Raw genomic sequence first — 12,500 nt, 5'->3', positions numbered from 1 at the left:
GCTCCCAAATGGCCTAACAGTGGCAGCCAATCAGAGTGCGAGAAAAGCGCTCCCAAATGGCCTAACAGTGGCAGCCAATCAGAGTGCGAGAAAAGCGCTCCCAAATGGCCTAACAGTGGCAGCCAATCAGAGTGCGAGAAAAGCGCTCCCAAATGGCCTAACAGTGGCAGCCAATCAGAGTGCGAGAAAAGCGCTCCCAATTGAGCTTGAGCTAGCTAGCTAGCTTGAGCTTGAGCTAGCTAGCTAGCTTGAGCTTGAGCTTGAGCTAGCTAGCTTGAGCTTGAGCTTGAGCTAGCTAGCTAGCTTGAGCTTGAGCTAGCTAGCTTGAGCTTGAGCTAGCTAGCTTGAGCTTGAGCTAGCTAGCAAGCTTGTGCTTGAGCTAGCTAGCTAGCTTGAGCTTGAGCTTGAGCTAGCTAGCTTGAGCTTGAGCTAGCTAGCTTGAGCTTGAGCTAGCTAGCTTGAGCTTGAGCTAGCTAGCAAGCTTGTGCTTGAGCTAGCTAGCTAGCTTGAGCTTGAGCTTGAGCTAGCTGGCTTGAGCTTGAGCTAGCTAGCTTGAGCTTGAGCTAGCTAGCTTGAGCTTGAGCTAGCTAGCTAGCTTGAACTTGAGCTAGCTAGCTAGCTTGAGCTTGAGCTAGCTAGCTAGCTTGAGCTTGAGCTAGCTAGCTAGCTTGAGCTTGAGCTTGAGCTAGCTAGCTTGAGCTTGAGCTTGAGCTAGCTAGCTAGCTGGAGCTTGAGCTAGCTAGCTTGAGCTTGAGCTAGCTAGCTTGAGCTTGAGCTAGCTAGCTAGCTTGAGCTTGAGCTAGCTAGCTAGCTTGAACTTGAGCTAGCTAGCTAGCTTGAGTTTGAGCTAGCTAGCTTGAGCTTGAGCTAGCTAGCTTGAGCTTGAGCTAGCTAGCTAGCTTGAACTTGAGCTAGCTAGCTAGCTTGAGCTTGAGCTAGCTAGCTAGCTTGAGCTTGAGCTAGCTAGCTAGCTTGAGCTTGAGCTTGAGCTAGCTAGCTTGAGCTTGAGCTTGAGCTAGCTAGCTAGCTTGAGCTTGAGCTAGCTAGCTTGAGCTTGAGCTAGCTAGCTTGAGCTTGAGCTAGCTAGCTAGCTTGAGCTTGAGCTAGCTAGCTAGCTTGAACTTGAGCTAGCTAGCTAGCTTGAGCTTGAGCTAGCTAGCTAGCTTGAGCTAGCTAGCTAGCTTGAGCTTGAGCTTGAGCTTGAGCTAGCTAGCTTGAGCTTGAGCTAGCTAGCTAGCTTGAGCTTGAGCTAGCTAGCCAGCTTGAGCTTGAGCTAGCTAGCTAGCTTGAGCTTGAGCTTGAGCTAGCTAGCTTGAGCTTGAGCTTGAGCTAGCTAGCTAGCTTGAGCTTGAGCTAGCTAGCTAGCTTGAGCTTGAGCTTGAGCTAGCTAGCTTGAGCTTGAGCTTGAGCTAGCTAGCTAGCTTGAGCTTGAGCTAGCTAGCTTGAGCTTGAGCTAGCTAGCTTGAGATTGAGCTAGCTAGCTAGCTTGTGCTTGAGCTAGCTAGCTAGCTTGAGCTTGAGCTTGAGCTAGCTGGCTTGAGCTTGAGCTAGCTAGCTTGAGCTTGAGCTAGCTAGCTTGAGCTTGAGCTAGCTAGCTAGCTTGAACTTGAGCTAGCTAGCTAGCTTGAGCTTGAGCTTGAGCTAGCTAGCTAGCTTGAGCTTGAGCTAGCTAGCTAGCTTGAGCTTGAGCTTGAGCTAGCTAGCTTGAGCTTGAGCTTGAGCTAGCTAGCTAGCTTGAGCTTGAGCTAGCTAGCTTGAGCTTGAGCTAGCTAGCTTGAGCTTGAGCTAGCTAGCTAGCTTGAGCTTGAGCTAGCTAGCTAGCTTGAACTTGAGCTAGCTAGCTAGCTTGAGCTTGAGCTAGCTAGCTAGCTTGAGCTAGCTAGCTAGCTTGAGCTTGAGCTTGAGCTTGAGCTAGCTAGCTTGAGCTTGAGCTAGCTAGCTAGCTTGAGCTTGAGCTAGCTAGCTAGCTTGAGCTTGAGCTAGCTAGCTAGCTTGAGCTTGAGCTTGAGCTAGCTAGCTTGAGCTTGAGCTTGAGCTAGCTAGCTAGCTTGAGCTTGAGCTAGCTAGCTTGAGCTTGAGCTAGCTAGCTTGAGCTTGAGCTAGCTAGCTAGCTTGAGCTTGAGCTAGCTAGCTAGCTTGAGCTTGAGCTAGCTGGCTTGAGCTTGAGCTAGATAGCTTGAGCTTGAGCTAGCTAGCTAGCTTGAGCTAGCTAGCTAGAGCTCGACCTATGAAAAGCTGCGCAAACACTTATTCTATAATAATTGCGAAAATTAAAAATTTCACAAGTGAAAAGCTGCATAAACAGTAATTCTATGTGTGGGGCATTATTAGGGGGAGGTGTCTTGTCAAAATATGGCTGGACTAAAGACCTCAACCCAGATAGGGTGGAAGGCCCTATGATCGGTCTGTTACTAATCGGTGACCGATAAAGACCTGACCAAGGCCTGTAGTAAGCTTGGTTAGGCATTACAGGAGATAACACTAAGACCGAGGGGTCTTAGAGAGCCCTCTAGCGGGGCGAATAGAGCTAGATCGAGCCTTGGGAAAGCTAGATCGAGCAGGACTGAAGCTAAAGGATAGACCGAGAGGTCTGTCTGGTCCTCCTAGAGAGGCCAAGAGAAAGTACGAGAAGCCAACTAAAGCTTGATCGGGCCTTCAGCAAGCACGACCGAGCTGTACCGGAGCTAACACTAAGACCGAGGGGTCTTAGAGAGCCCTCTAGCGGGGCGAATAGAGCTAGATCGAGCCTTGGGAAAGCTAGATCGAGCAGGACTGAAGCTAAACGATAGACCGAGAGGTCTGTCTGGTCCTCCTAGAGAGGCCAAGAGAAAAAACGAGAAGCTAACTAAAGCTTGATCGGGCCTTCAGCAAGCACGACCGAGCTGTACCGGAGCTAACACTAAGACCGAGGGGTCTTAGAGAGCCCTCTAGCGGGGCGAATAGAGCTTGATCAAGCCTTGGGCAAGCTAGATCGAGCAGGACTGAAGCTAAGCAAGAGACCGAGAGGTCTGTCTGGTCCTCCTAGAGAGGCCAAGAGAAAGTACGAGAAGCCAACTAAAGCTTGATCGGGCCTTCAGCAAGCACGACCGAGCTGTACCGGAGCTAACACTAAGACCGAGGGGTCTTAGAGAGCCCTCTAGCGGGGCGAATAGAGCTAGATCGAGCCTTGGGAAAGCTAGATCGAGCAGGACTGAAGCTAAACGATAGACCGAGAGGTCTGTCTGGTCCTCCTAGAGAGGCCAAGAGAAAGTACGAGAAGCTAACTAAAGCTTGATCGCGCCTTCAGCAAGCACGATTGAGCAAGACCGGAGCTAACACTAAGACCGAAGTGTCTTAGAGAGCCCTCTGGTGGGGCGAATAGAGCTAGATCGAGCCTTGGGAAAGCTAGATCGAGTAAGATTGAAGCTGAAAGAGTGTCAGAGGAGCAAATGAACCTCCAAAAAGTGAAAATCAAATTTTAGAAAAAACACAAGTTAAATACTGCATGGACAGTATTTCTATGTGTGGGGCATTATTAGGGGGAGGTGTCTTGTCAAAATATGGCTGGACTAAAGACCTCAACCCGGATAGGGTGGAAGGCCCCATGATCGGTCTGTTACTAATCGGTGACCGATAAAGACCTGACCAAGGCCTGTAGTAAGCTTGGTTAGGCATTACAGGAGTTAACACTAAGACCGAGGGGTCTTAGAGAGCCCTCTAGCGGGGCGAATAGAGCTAGATCGAGCCTTGGGAAAGCTAGATCGAGCAGGACTGAAGCTAAACGATAGACCGAGAGGTCTGTCTGGTCCTCCTAGAGAGGCCAAGAGAAAGTACGAGAATCTAACTAAAGCTGGGTCGGGCCTTCAGCAAGCACGACCGAGCAGTACCGGAGCTAACACTAAGACCGAGGGGTCTTAGAGAGCCCTCTAGTGGGGCGAATAGAGCTAGATCGAGCCTTGGGAAAGCTAGATCGAGCAGGACTGAAGCTAAACGATAAACCGAAAGGTCTGACGGGTCCTCATAAGAGGCATGGAGAAAGATCTGATACTAAAGTACCTCTCGGAAGTAATAAAATATGCCTGATGAAGCCGGGTATGATGTTTGTTGTTTGATGGCATTCATCGATTAGGTCTGGTGGATTCCCCATTACTCCGAGTGGTACTAGTAGAGGCTCCTACAGGGGTGAGCAAAGCGAGATCAAGCCTTAGGCAAGCTAGATCGAGCAGAACTGAAGCTGAAAAGCAAAATAAATGACAGGTCTGTCCAAATCAATAAACTTGAAATCCAGTGTGGTCACCACGGGTCACGAGGTGAATTCCTAGCGATTGTCTGCTGAACGTATAGGAAGGCCCGAAACGAACGATAATTTCATTGCACAGTGGAGATACTATACGTTCAGGAGTAGCATACATCGGGTTTGATCTATGATCATGTCTGGTCTCCGAGGATCCACCGGGTTACCAACTGGCACCGCTGTACTGGGTGTAAAACTGGGCCACCTGAAGTCCCGGGTGTAAAACTAGGTGCCTCTGTGCCAAAGTAGCGGCTTGCGTAGTGCATTATGCCTCCGGCTTGCGAAATGGTTATAAGCAATAACAACAGGACGCCGCGGGGTGTTCACTTAAAGGAGTAACGTTCTCTCAAGGGAGGGGATCTAAAAATCTTGATAAAACATTTATTCTATGCAAAATTTGTGCGCAAATTTTGCAAAGTAAAAAGCTGCACTGTAGCAAATTCTATGTGTGTAGCATTATTAGGGAAGTGTTGTTTGATGGCACCTCTCTACTTGATGCACCAAAGAACTACCTTGATGGCTCATGACCGCTGGTAATCTGTCGTCGCTAGTAGTTCGGAACTGAGAACAAATATGTTCGCAAATTACAACAATTATACAGCATATTGCTGAATAAAGCAGAACCGAATAATACTCAGTGACTTTACACCAAGACTGACTAATGTCTGGATTGTATCGTCCTACTCGAGTAAGGCGAAGAAAAGCTAGAAAGATACGCTTTTCACAAAGCAGGCTTAATGCATGCAAACCAAGGAGGAAGGAGTGATGCCCCTCCTTATAATAAGCAGAACCAAATAAAGAACAGACAGCATCATCTGTACAGTGACCAAGAAGAGGTGAAACTTCTGTATGTGAAAAGGCAATTTGAGCGAGATTTATTAGCAGACTAGTATTATGTTGTTTCTAGTAGGCGAAAGCCGAAACATCAACATGTGAAAATCTGATATTAAATCCTCAATCATTTTCCCTAGTATTATACAGCTATGAGTAACCTTAATTGGACACGGCAATTATTGCTGACCGGTGAAACTTTCGCATGGGAAAGACACACACACTTCTTGACAAAGCAATAAGTATTATGCTGTTTCTAGTACGCGAAAGCAGAAACATCAGCATGTGAAAGTTGTGAAGTTGAAGAATTTTTGTGTTGAGTACGATGTTGTTACTAGTAACCATGTCGACAGCTGAGAACTGTTCTCTAACCAATAGAAGGTGAAACTTCTGTATGTGAAAAGGCAATTTGAGCGAGATTTCTTAGCAGACTAGTATTATGTTGTTTCTAGTAGGCGAAAGCCGAAACATCAACATGTGAAAATCTGATATTAAATCCTCAATCATTTTCCCTAGTATTATACAGCTACTAGTAGCCGTAATTGGTCAGGGAAACATTGTTGACCGGTGAAACTTCACATGGGAAAGACACACAAATTACTTGACAAAACAATAAGTATTATGCTGTTTCTAGTATGCGAAAGCAGAAACATCAGCATGTGAAAGTTGTGAAGTTGAAAAGTTTTTGTGTTGAGTACGGTGTTGTTACTAGTAACCATGTCGACAGCTGGAAAGCTGTTCTCTAACCAATAAAAGGTAAAACTTCTGTATCTGAAGAGGCGGCGTGATTGAGATTTTTAACAGACTAGTATTATGTTGTTTCTAGTAGGCGAGAGCCGAAACATCGACATGTGAACATCTGGTTTTTAAATCATGAGTCAATTCTCCCTAGTATGATACAGTTGTTAGCCGGTATTGGTAACAGTAGAACAGAGATTTGGAGGGCAAAACCTGCTCATGGGAAATGCTCACAGAGCGCTATCTACCAGTACACATAGTATTATGCTGTTTCTAGTACGCGCGAGCCGAAACATCAGCATGTGAAATGTGTAATCGTGGGTAACTCTAAGTGTGTAGAGTACTGTGTAGTAACTAGTAGCCATGCCAAAGCATGCATTGAAACTCTTCGTGATTTAAAAAGCTCAAAGCAAGATTGACGAGGCCGCAAGGCTATGTCTTTCTAAATTCGAACAAATCGAAAGATTGTTCAAAGTACAATTAAACTGATTGATCCTGTCAGTTGCCATATGCTTGTCTGAAAGACTAAGCCATGCATGTGCAAGCGAAGCTTGAAAAAGTGGAACCGCGAATGGCTCATTAAATCAGTTACTATCTATTAGTTGATTTGCAAGCTAAATGAATAACTGCGGTAACCCTGCAGCTAATGCATGCTGATTGTCCGACACTGTCGGAGACTTTTACAAGACTACACCGGGTGATTTGCTAAGTACAGACACATCCCGTGATGAGTCCTAGTAACTGAAAGATCCCAGATAGCTTCGGCTTGGGGACGGAACTTCCGAATTTCTGACCTATCAACCTATGATGGTAGTGTAACGGACTACCATGGTTGTGACGGGTAACGGGGAATCAGGGTTCGATTCCGGAGAGGGAGCCTTAGAAACGGCTACCACATCCAAGGAAGGCAGCAGGCACGCAAATTACCCACTCTCCGCACGAGGAGGTAGTGACTAGAAATAATGATATGAACCTTTATGGTTTGTAATCAGAATGGAATGGACTTAAAAGCTCCATTGATGAACGAGTAGAGGGCAAGTCTGGTGCCAGCAGCCGCGGTAATACCAGCCTCTACAAGCGTATGCAATAGTTGCTGCGTTTAAAAAGCTCATAGTTGGATCTGTTTGAGTAGAACGGCAACATGGTCTTCAGTTAAATCTGTTGACTCGTTCCGCTCATCCTTCGCATCGAAGAAATAGTTTGCACTTAAATGTGACGAACTGTGGAAACGGTGTTTTCACCCTGAGAAAATTAGAGTGTTCAAAGCATCCTTTGGGATCGAATAATAAAGCATGGAATAATGGAGAATGACCCGCTACTCGATTGATGCCGGTTGGCTGAGTGCGGTAATGATTGAAAGGAACAGACGGGGGCATTTGTATTGCTACGTTAGAGGTGAAATTCTTGGATCGTGGCAAGACAAACTACTGCGAAAGCATTTGCCAAGAATGTTTTCATTAATCAAGAACGAAAGTCAGAGTATTGAAGAGGATTAGATACCCTCGTAATTCTGACCATAAACTATACCAACCTACAATTTGTCAAAGTCGATCTTGACTTGGCAAGAGATTAACCGGGAAACCAAAGTTTATTGGTTCCGGGGGAAGTATGGTTGCAAAATCGAAACTTAAAGGAATTGACGGAAGGGCACCACCAGGAGTGGAGCCTGCGGCTTAATTTGACTCAACACGGGAAAACTCACCCGGTCCAGACATCTTAAGGATTGACAGATTGAATATCTTTCATGATTATATGGGCGGTGGTGCATGGCCGTTCTTAGTTAGTGGAGTGATCTGTCTGGTTAATTCCGATAACGAACGAGATCTTCTCCATCTAAATAATGAAATTCACTATATGTGAATTCAAACACTTCTTAGAGGAACTATGCGGAATTAAATACCGCAGATGAAGTGAGGCTATAACAGGTCTGTGATGCCCTTAGATGTTCTGGACTGCACGCGCGCTACACTGTGTACTTTTAGATTGAGTACTCAGCCCTTGGTCCGAAATGGACTGGGCAATCAGAGAAAAGTACAGCGCTTCAAGGGGATCGTCTGTTGTAACTTGCAGACGTGAACCAGGAATTCCTGGTACTTATGAGTCAACAACTCATAGGGATTACGTCCCTGCCCTTTGTACACACCGCCCGTCGCTACTACTGATTGGATAGTTAAGCAAGAATTGCAAATTCCTACTGTTGGGACTTCGGTCTCCGGCAACGGGATGAAGCGGATCGAGCTTAATTGTCTAGAGGAAGTAAAAGTCGTAACAAGGTTTCCGTAGGGGAACCTGCGGAAGGATCAGTGATTGATTCCTTCGGGCATGGCTGCTGGTAGAGGCCATGTCTGTAGTGCGCATGACGCTCTGTCGCTAGAGATTGCTTGGCAACCAATCTCGAATTATGTATCGAGCTCAAAAACTACTTGTGTGGATACATAGTTCAGCAGTCATGGCAAGGGACTGCTTAAAGGGAGACTAGTTAGCAAAAGCAGCCTAGCAGAACTGCAGCTATCTAGATCTCAGAAGCTGGGTTATAGAAGCCCAGCTATAGACTTGTGAATGAGAAAGGCCTAAAAAGGTCCACAAGTCGCGTGGTTAGAACCGACACGCAAAAATCCCAGCGAGTGACAGAGCGTTGCGCTGTTCAGTGGGAAAGAGTTGAGCTACTCGGGGCGCCCACTGAACTTGCTCCGAGCCAAAGGCTCGAAAAAACACAGCTTAGCCTCAGATCCTTTACATAGAAGGCTAGCTAAAATAAACTTACCTTGGACGAGGGTAAAGTTTAGTCAGTTCTTAGGGGAGAGTAATCCACAGCTTCTCGCCCTCTGAACATTCTCCCAGATATGTAGGTCTGGGAGAGTCTCCTCCTGTTCTTCGGAATCTGGAGGTAGACAAAGACAGTACGATACGATCTTGCATCGGGATGACTAACCGATAATGATCATAATCTGACAATTTTTCCGGCTTGAGGCACCGGAGTCAGATTAAAGACACATACTGAACTAAAGGCGTATGTGCAAAGCTTGTCGGAGTGTAGAGAGTCAAGCTGAGTTGACTCGTCACGTGGTGATGACAACAGACATGTGCAAAACACTCACAACTTTATCGTCTATGTGGAAAAGGTTGCTAACAGCGCTCTCTATGAGAGGCCCTCGCATATAACTATACGAGGAAAAGGCGATAGAGTTGTTTGAATGTGGGGCAGGTTCATCGACAAGCTAAGTTGATCACATTCTTGTTGTGGCATCCTACTAGAATTGGTCACGGTCTGCACCAACTCTCCCCAAGTTGGCCAGACTTAAAACTAGAAATAAGGTTTGCAGCTATGTGAACCTAGAAACTGTAAAGGAGTTGAAAGAACTTAAAGGAATTGAAAGAGGCCTTGAGGTATATCCTCTTGGTAAAGACCCACAAAAGCTCACAAAAGTGGCTTCGAAGGGCAAAACTGGTTCATCCAAAACAATTGGAGAGCTTAAAGCAGAACCAATTCGAATGAAACACTATTGGTGAAACTTCATCATGAGAACGTCACAAGCTGATCACGCTCTATGATATGACTAGTATTATGTTGCTTCTAGTAGGCTAAGCGCAAGCCGAAACATCAACATGTGAAAGTCGTAGAATTTTGCAATCAAACTGTGGCTAGTACTGTGATGTTACTAGTAACCTGGTGTTCCGTCATATGGCCAAGAGAGCATTTGAAGGCGAAACTTCTGCATGGGAAAGCTGCATCATGATCAAAATTTTATATCGAGTATTATGTTGACGTTAGTAGGCCTTGGCCGAAAACGCAGCATGTGAAAGGTATAGATAAAAGTTATTGTTGCAGTCAGTACTGTGTAGTTACTAGTAGCTGGATTTAAGCTCAAAATGAGACACTGTTGGTGAAACTTCATCATGAGAATGTCACAAGCTGATCAAGCTCTATGATATGACTAGTATTATGTTGCTTCTAGTAGGCTAAGCGCAAGCCGAAACATCAACATGTGAAAGTCGTAGAATTTTGCGATCAAATTGTGGCTAGTACTGTGATGTTACTAGTAACCTTGTGTTACGTCATATGGCCAAGAGAGCATTTGAAGGCGAAACTTCTGCATGGGGAAGCTGCATCATGAACAAAAGTTTATATCGAGTATTATGTTGACATTAGTAGGCCCTGGCCGAAAGCGCAGCATGTGAAAGGTATAGATAAAAGTTATCGTTGCAGTCAGTACTGTGTAGTTACTAGTAGCTGGATTTAAGCTCGAAATGAGACACTGTTGGTGAAACTTCATCATGAGAACGTCACAAGCTGATCACGCTCCATGATATGACTAGTATTATGTTGCTTCTAGTAGGCTAAGCGCAAGCCGAAACATCAACATGTGAAAGTCGTAGAATTTTGCGATCAAATTGTGGCTAGTACTGTGATGTTACTAGTAACCTTGTGTTACGTCATATGGCCAAGAGAGCATTTGAAGGCGAAACTTCTGCATGGGGAAGCTGCATCATGAACAAAAGTTTATATCGAGTATTATGTTGACGTTAGTAGGCCCTGGCCGAAAGCGCAGCATGTGAAAGGTATAGATAAAAGTTAGCGTTGCAGTCAGTACTGTGTAGTTACTAGTAGCTGGATTTAAGCTCGAAATGAGACACTGTTGGTGAAACTTCATCATGAGAACGTCACAAGCTGATCACGCTCTATGATATGACTAGTATTATGTTGCTTCTAGTAGGCTAAGCGCAAGCCGAAACATCAACATGTGAAAGTCGTAGAATTTTGCAATCAAACTGTGGCTAGTACTGTGATGTTACTAGTAACCTTTTCTTACGTCATATGGCCAAGAGAGCATTTGAAGGCGAAACTTCTGCATGGGGAAGCTGCATCATGAACAAAAGTTTATATCGAGTATTATGTTGACGTTAGTAGGCCCTGGCCGAAAGCGCAGCATGTGAAAGGTATAGATAAAAGTTATCGTTGCAGTCAGTACTGTGTAGTTACTAGTAGCTGGATTTAAGCTCGAAGTGAGACACTGTTGGTGAAACTTCATCATGAGAACGTCACAAGCTGATCACGCTCTATGATATGACTAGTATTATGTTGCTTATAGTAGGCTAAGCGCAAGCCGAAACATCAACATGTGAAAGTCGTAGAATTTTGCGATCAAACTGTGGCTAGTACTTTGATGATGCTTGTAGCCAACCGAATTGGTTGAAAAGCCCAATAAGTAAGCTAACTTGGGAGAGCTTGTTGGAAACCAAATGCTACTAGATTGGTCCAAATACATCCTTCAACAGGGGATCACTTGGCTCGCTTTACGAAGAGGAGCACAGCTATATGTGTTAATTCGGTATGAATCGCAAGATTTGTTTACCGACCTCTCTAACGCAAAAGGCGGTCTCGGCTTCGGCTGTTGACTGCGTCCGATTCAGGGTTATATAACTCTCGATTGAACACATTGATGTTCTATTGTTGGTGCTTCCAATAAAATTGGAACACTTAAAGCAGAACCGATTCAAATAATAGCATTCTGATCAATGATTGCATTCCTTGATCAAGAACTGCTGGAGTCATTGTGATGGCGAATTTTCTTCATAAGAAAATTGCAAAGAGACGGAACTTAATGAGACTAGTATTATGTTGTTTCTAGTAAGCGGAAGCTGAAACAGCAACATGTGAAAATCAAGTTTTGTTCAATGATCTCGAGGCGATAAGTACTATGAAGCAACTAGTAGCCTAAGCATGACTCAGATTTGAGACAGTCAAAAAGACTGGCGAAACTTCTTCACATGAAAGTTACATAGAGAACTACAAATGTATACAGCGAGTATTATGTTGTTTCTAGTAGGCGAAAGCTGAAACATCAACATGTGAAAGTTGTCTGCAAACTGTAGAACGATATGTGATTAGTACTGTGCTGTTACTAGTAGCCAGTCTGACTGTAGAAGCCAAGACAAAGGGAAACTAATGCATCTGAAAAGGACAAGTTATGGAAAGGTATGCACGATAAGTATTATGTTGTTTCTAGTAAGCGGCAGCTGAAACATCAACATGTGAACGTCGTTGTGTACAGTAACCTAGAACTATATAGTCCTTAGTAACGTGCATTTACTAGTACCTGTAATTGGTATTCAGACTCAGGCAGTTTGGAATAGTTTGGCAAAGATGCACCAGAGAAAACTGGGATTTGATACAGAAATTGTTGAATACAAGTATTATTCTGCTTCTAGTAGGTTGAATCCGAAACATCAGCATGTGAAAATTGAAAACATTTCTGGTTCGAATTGTCACAAGTATTTGGTGATCTGAGTAGCCAAACTCACTACAACGCCAATTGAAGGCAAAAATTCTCAACGGGAAAAGCTATTCTCATTGAATGAGCTAACAAGACGAGTATTATGTTGCTTCTAGTAGGCGAAAGCCAAAACATCAACATGTGAAAGTCTTGCTGAACAAATTTAATGTTGTTGAGCTCAGTACCGTGTGAATTAGTAGCCATAATTGGCGAGCGAAAATTGAACTGGCGAAACTTCGTCTTTGGAAAATTGCAGATGCCGAGCACTTATTTTGCAACGAGTATTATGTTGACTGTAGTAAGCGAAAGCCGAAACAGCAACATGTGAAAGCTGTTGAAATTTGTGGTCATTTTGCAATAAGTACAAGGAGTGTAACTAGTAG

General features: G+C 44.7%; 1 pseudogene; it reads left to right on the top strand.

Annotated features, from left to right (window-relative positions):
- Positions 1–11,107: 11,107 nt before the first annotated feature.
- On the top strand, positions 11,108–11,259 carry LOC142355250 (5.8S ribosomal RNA; annotated as a pseudogene).
- Positions 11,260–12,500: the final 1,241 nt, after the last annotated feature.

This window comes from Convolutriloba macropyga, unplaced genomic scaffold, assembly GCF_964194025.1.
Source record: "Convolutriloba macropyga unplaced genomic scaffold, txConMacr16.3 SCAFFOLD_959, whole genome shotgun sequence".
Taxonomy (NCBI): Eukaryota; Metazoa; Xenacoelomorpha; order Acoela; family Convolutidae; genus Convolutriloba; species Convolutriloba macropyga.
Note: the sequence above shows the minus strand (reverse complement) of the source record. Positions and strands in the feature narration are given on the sequence as shown.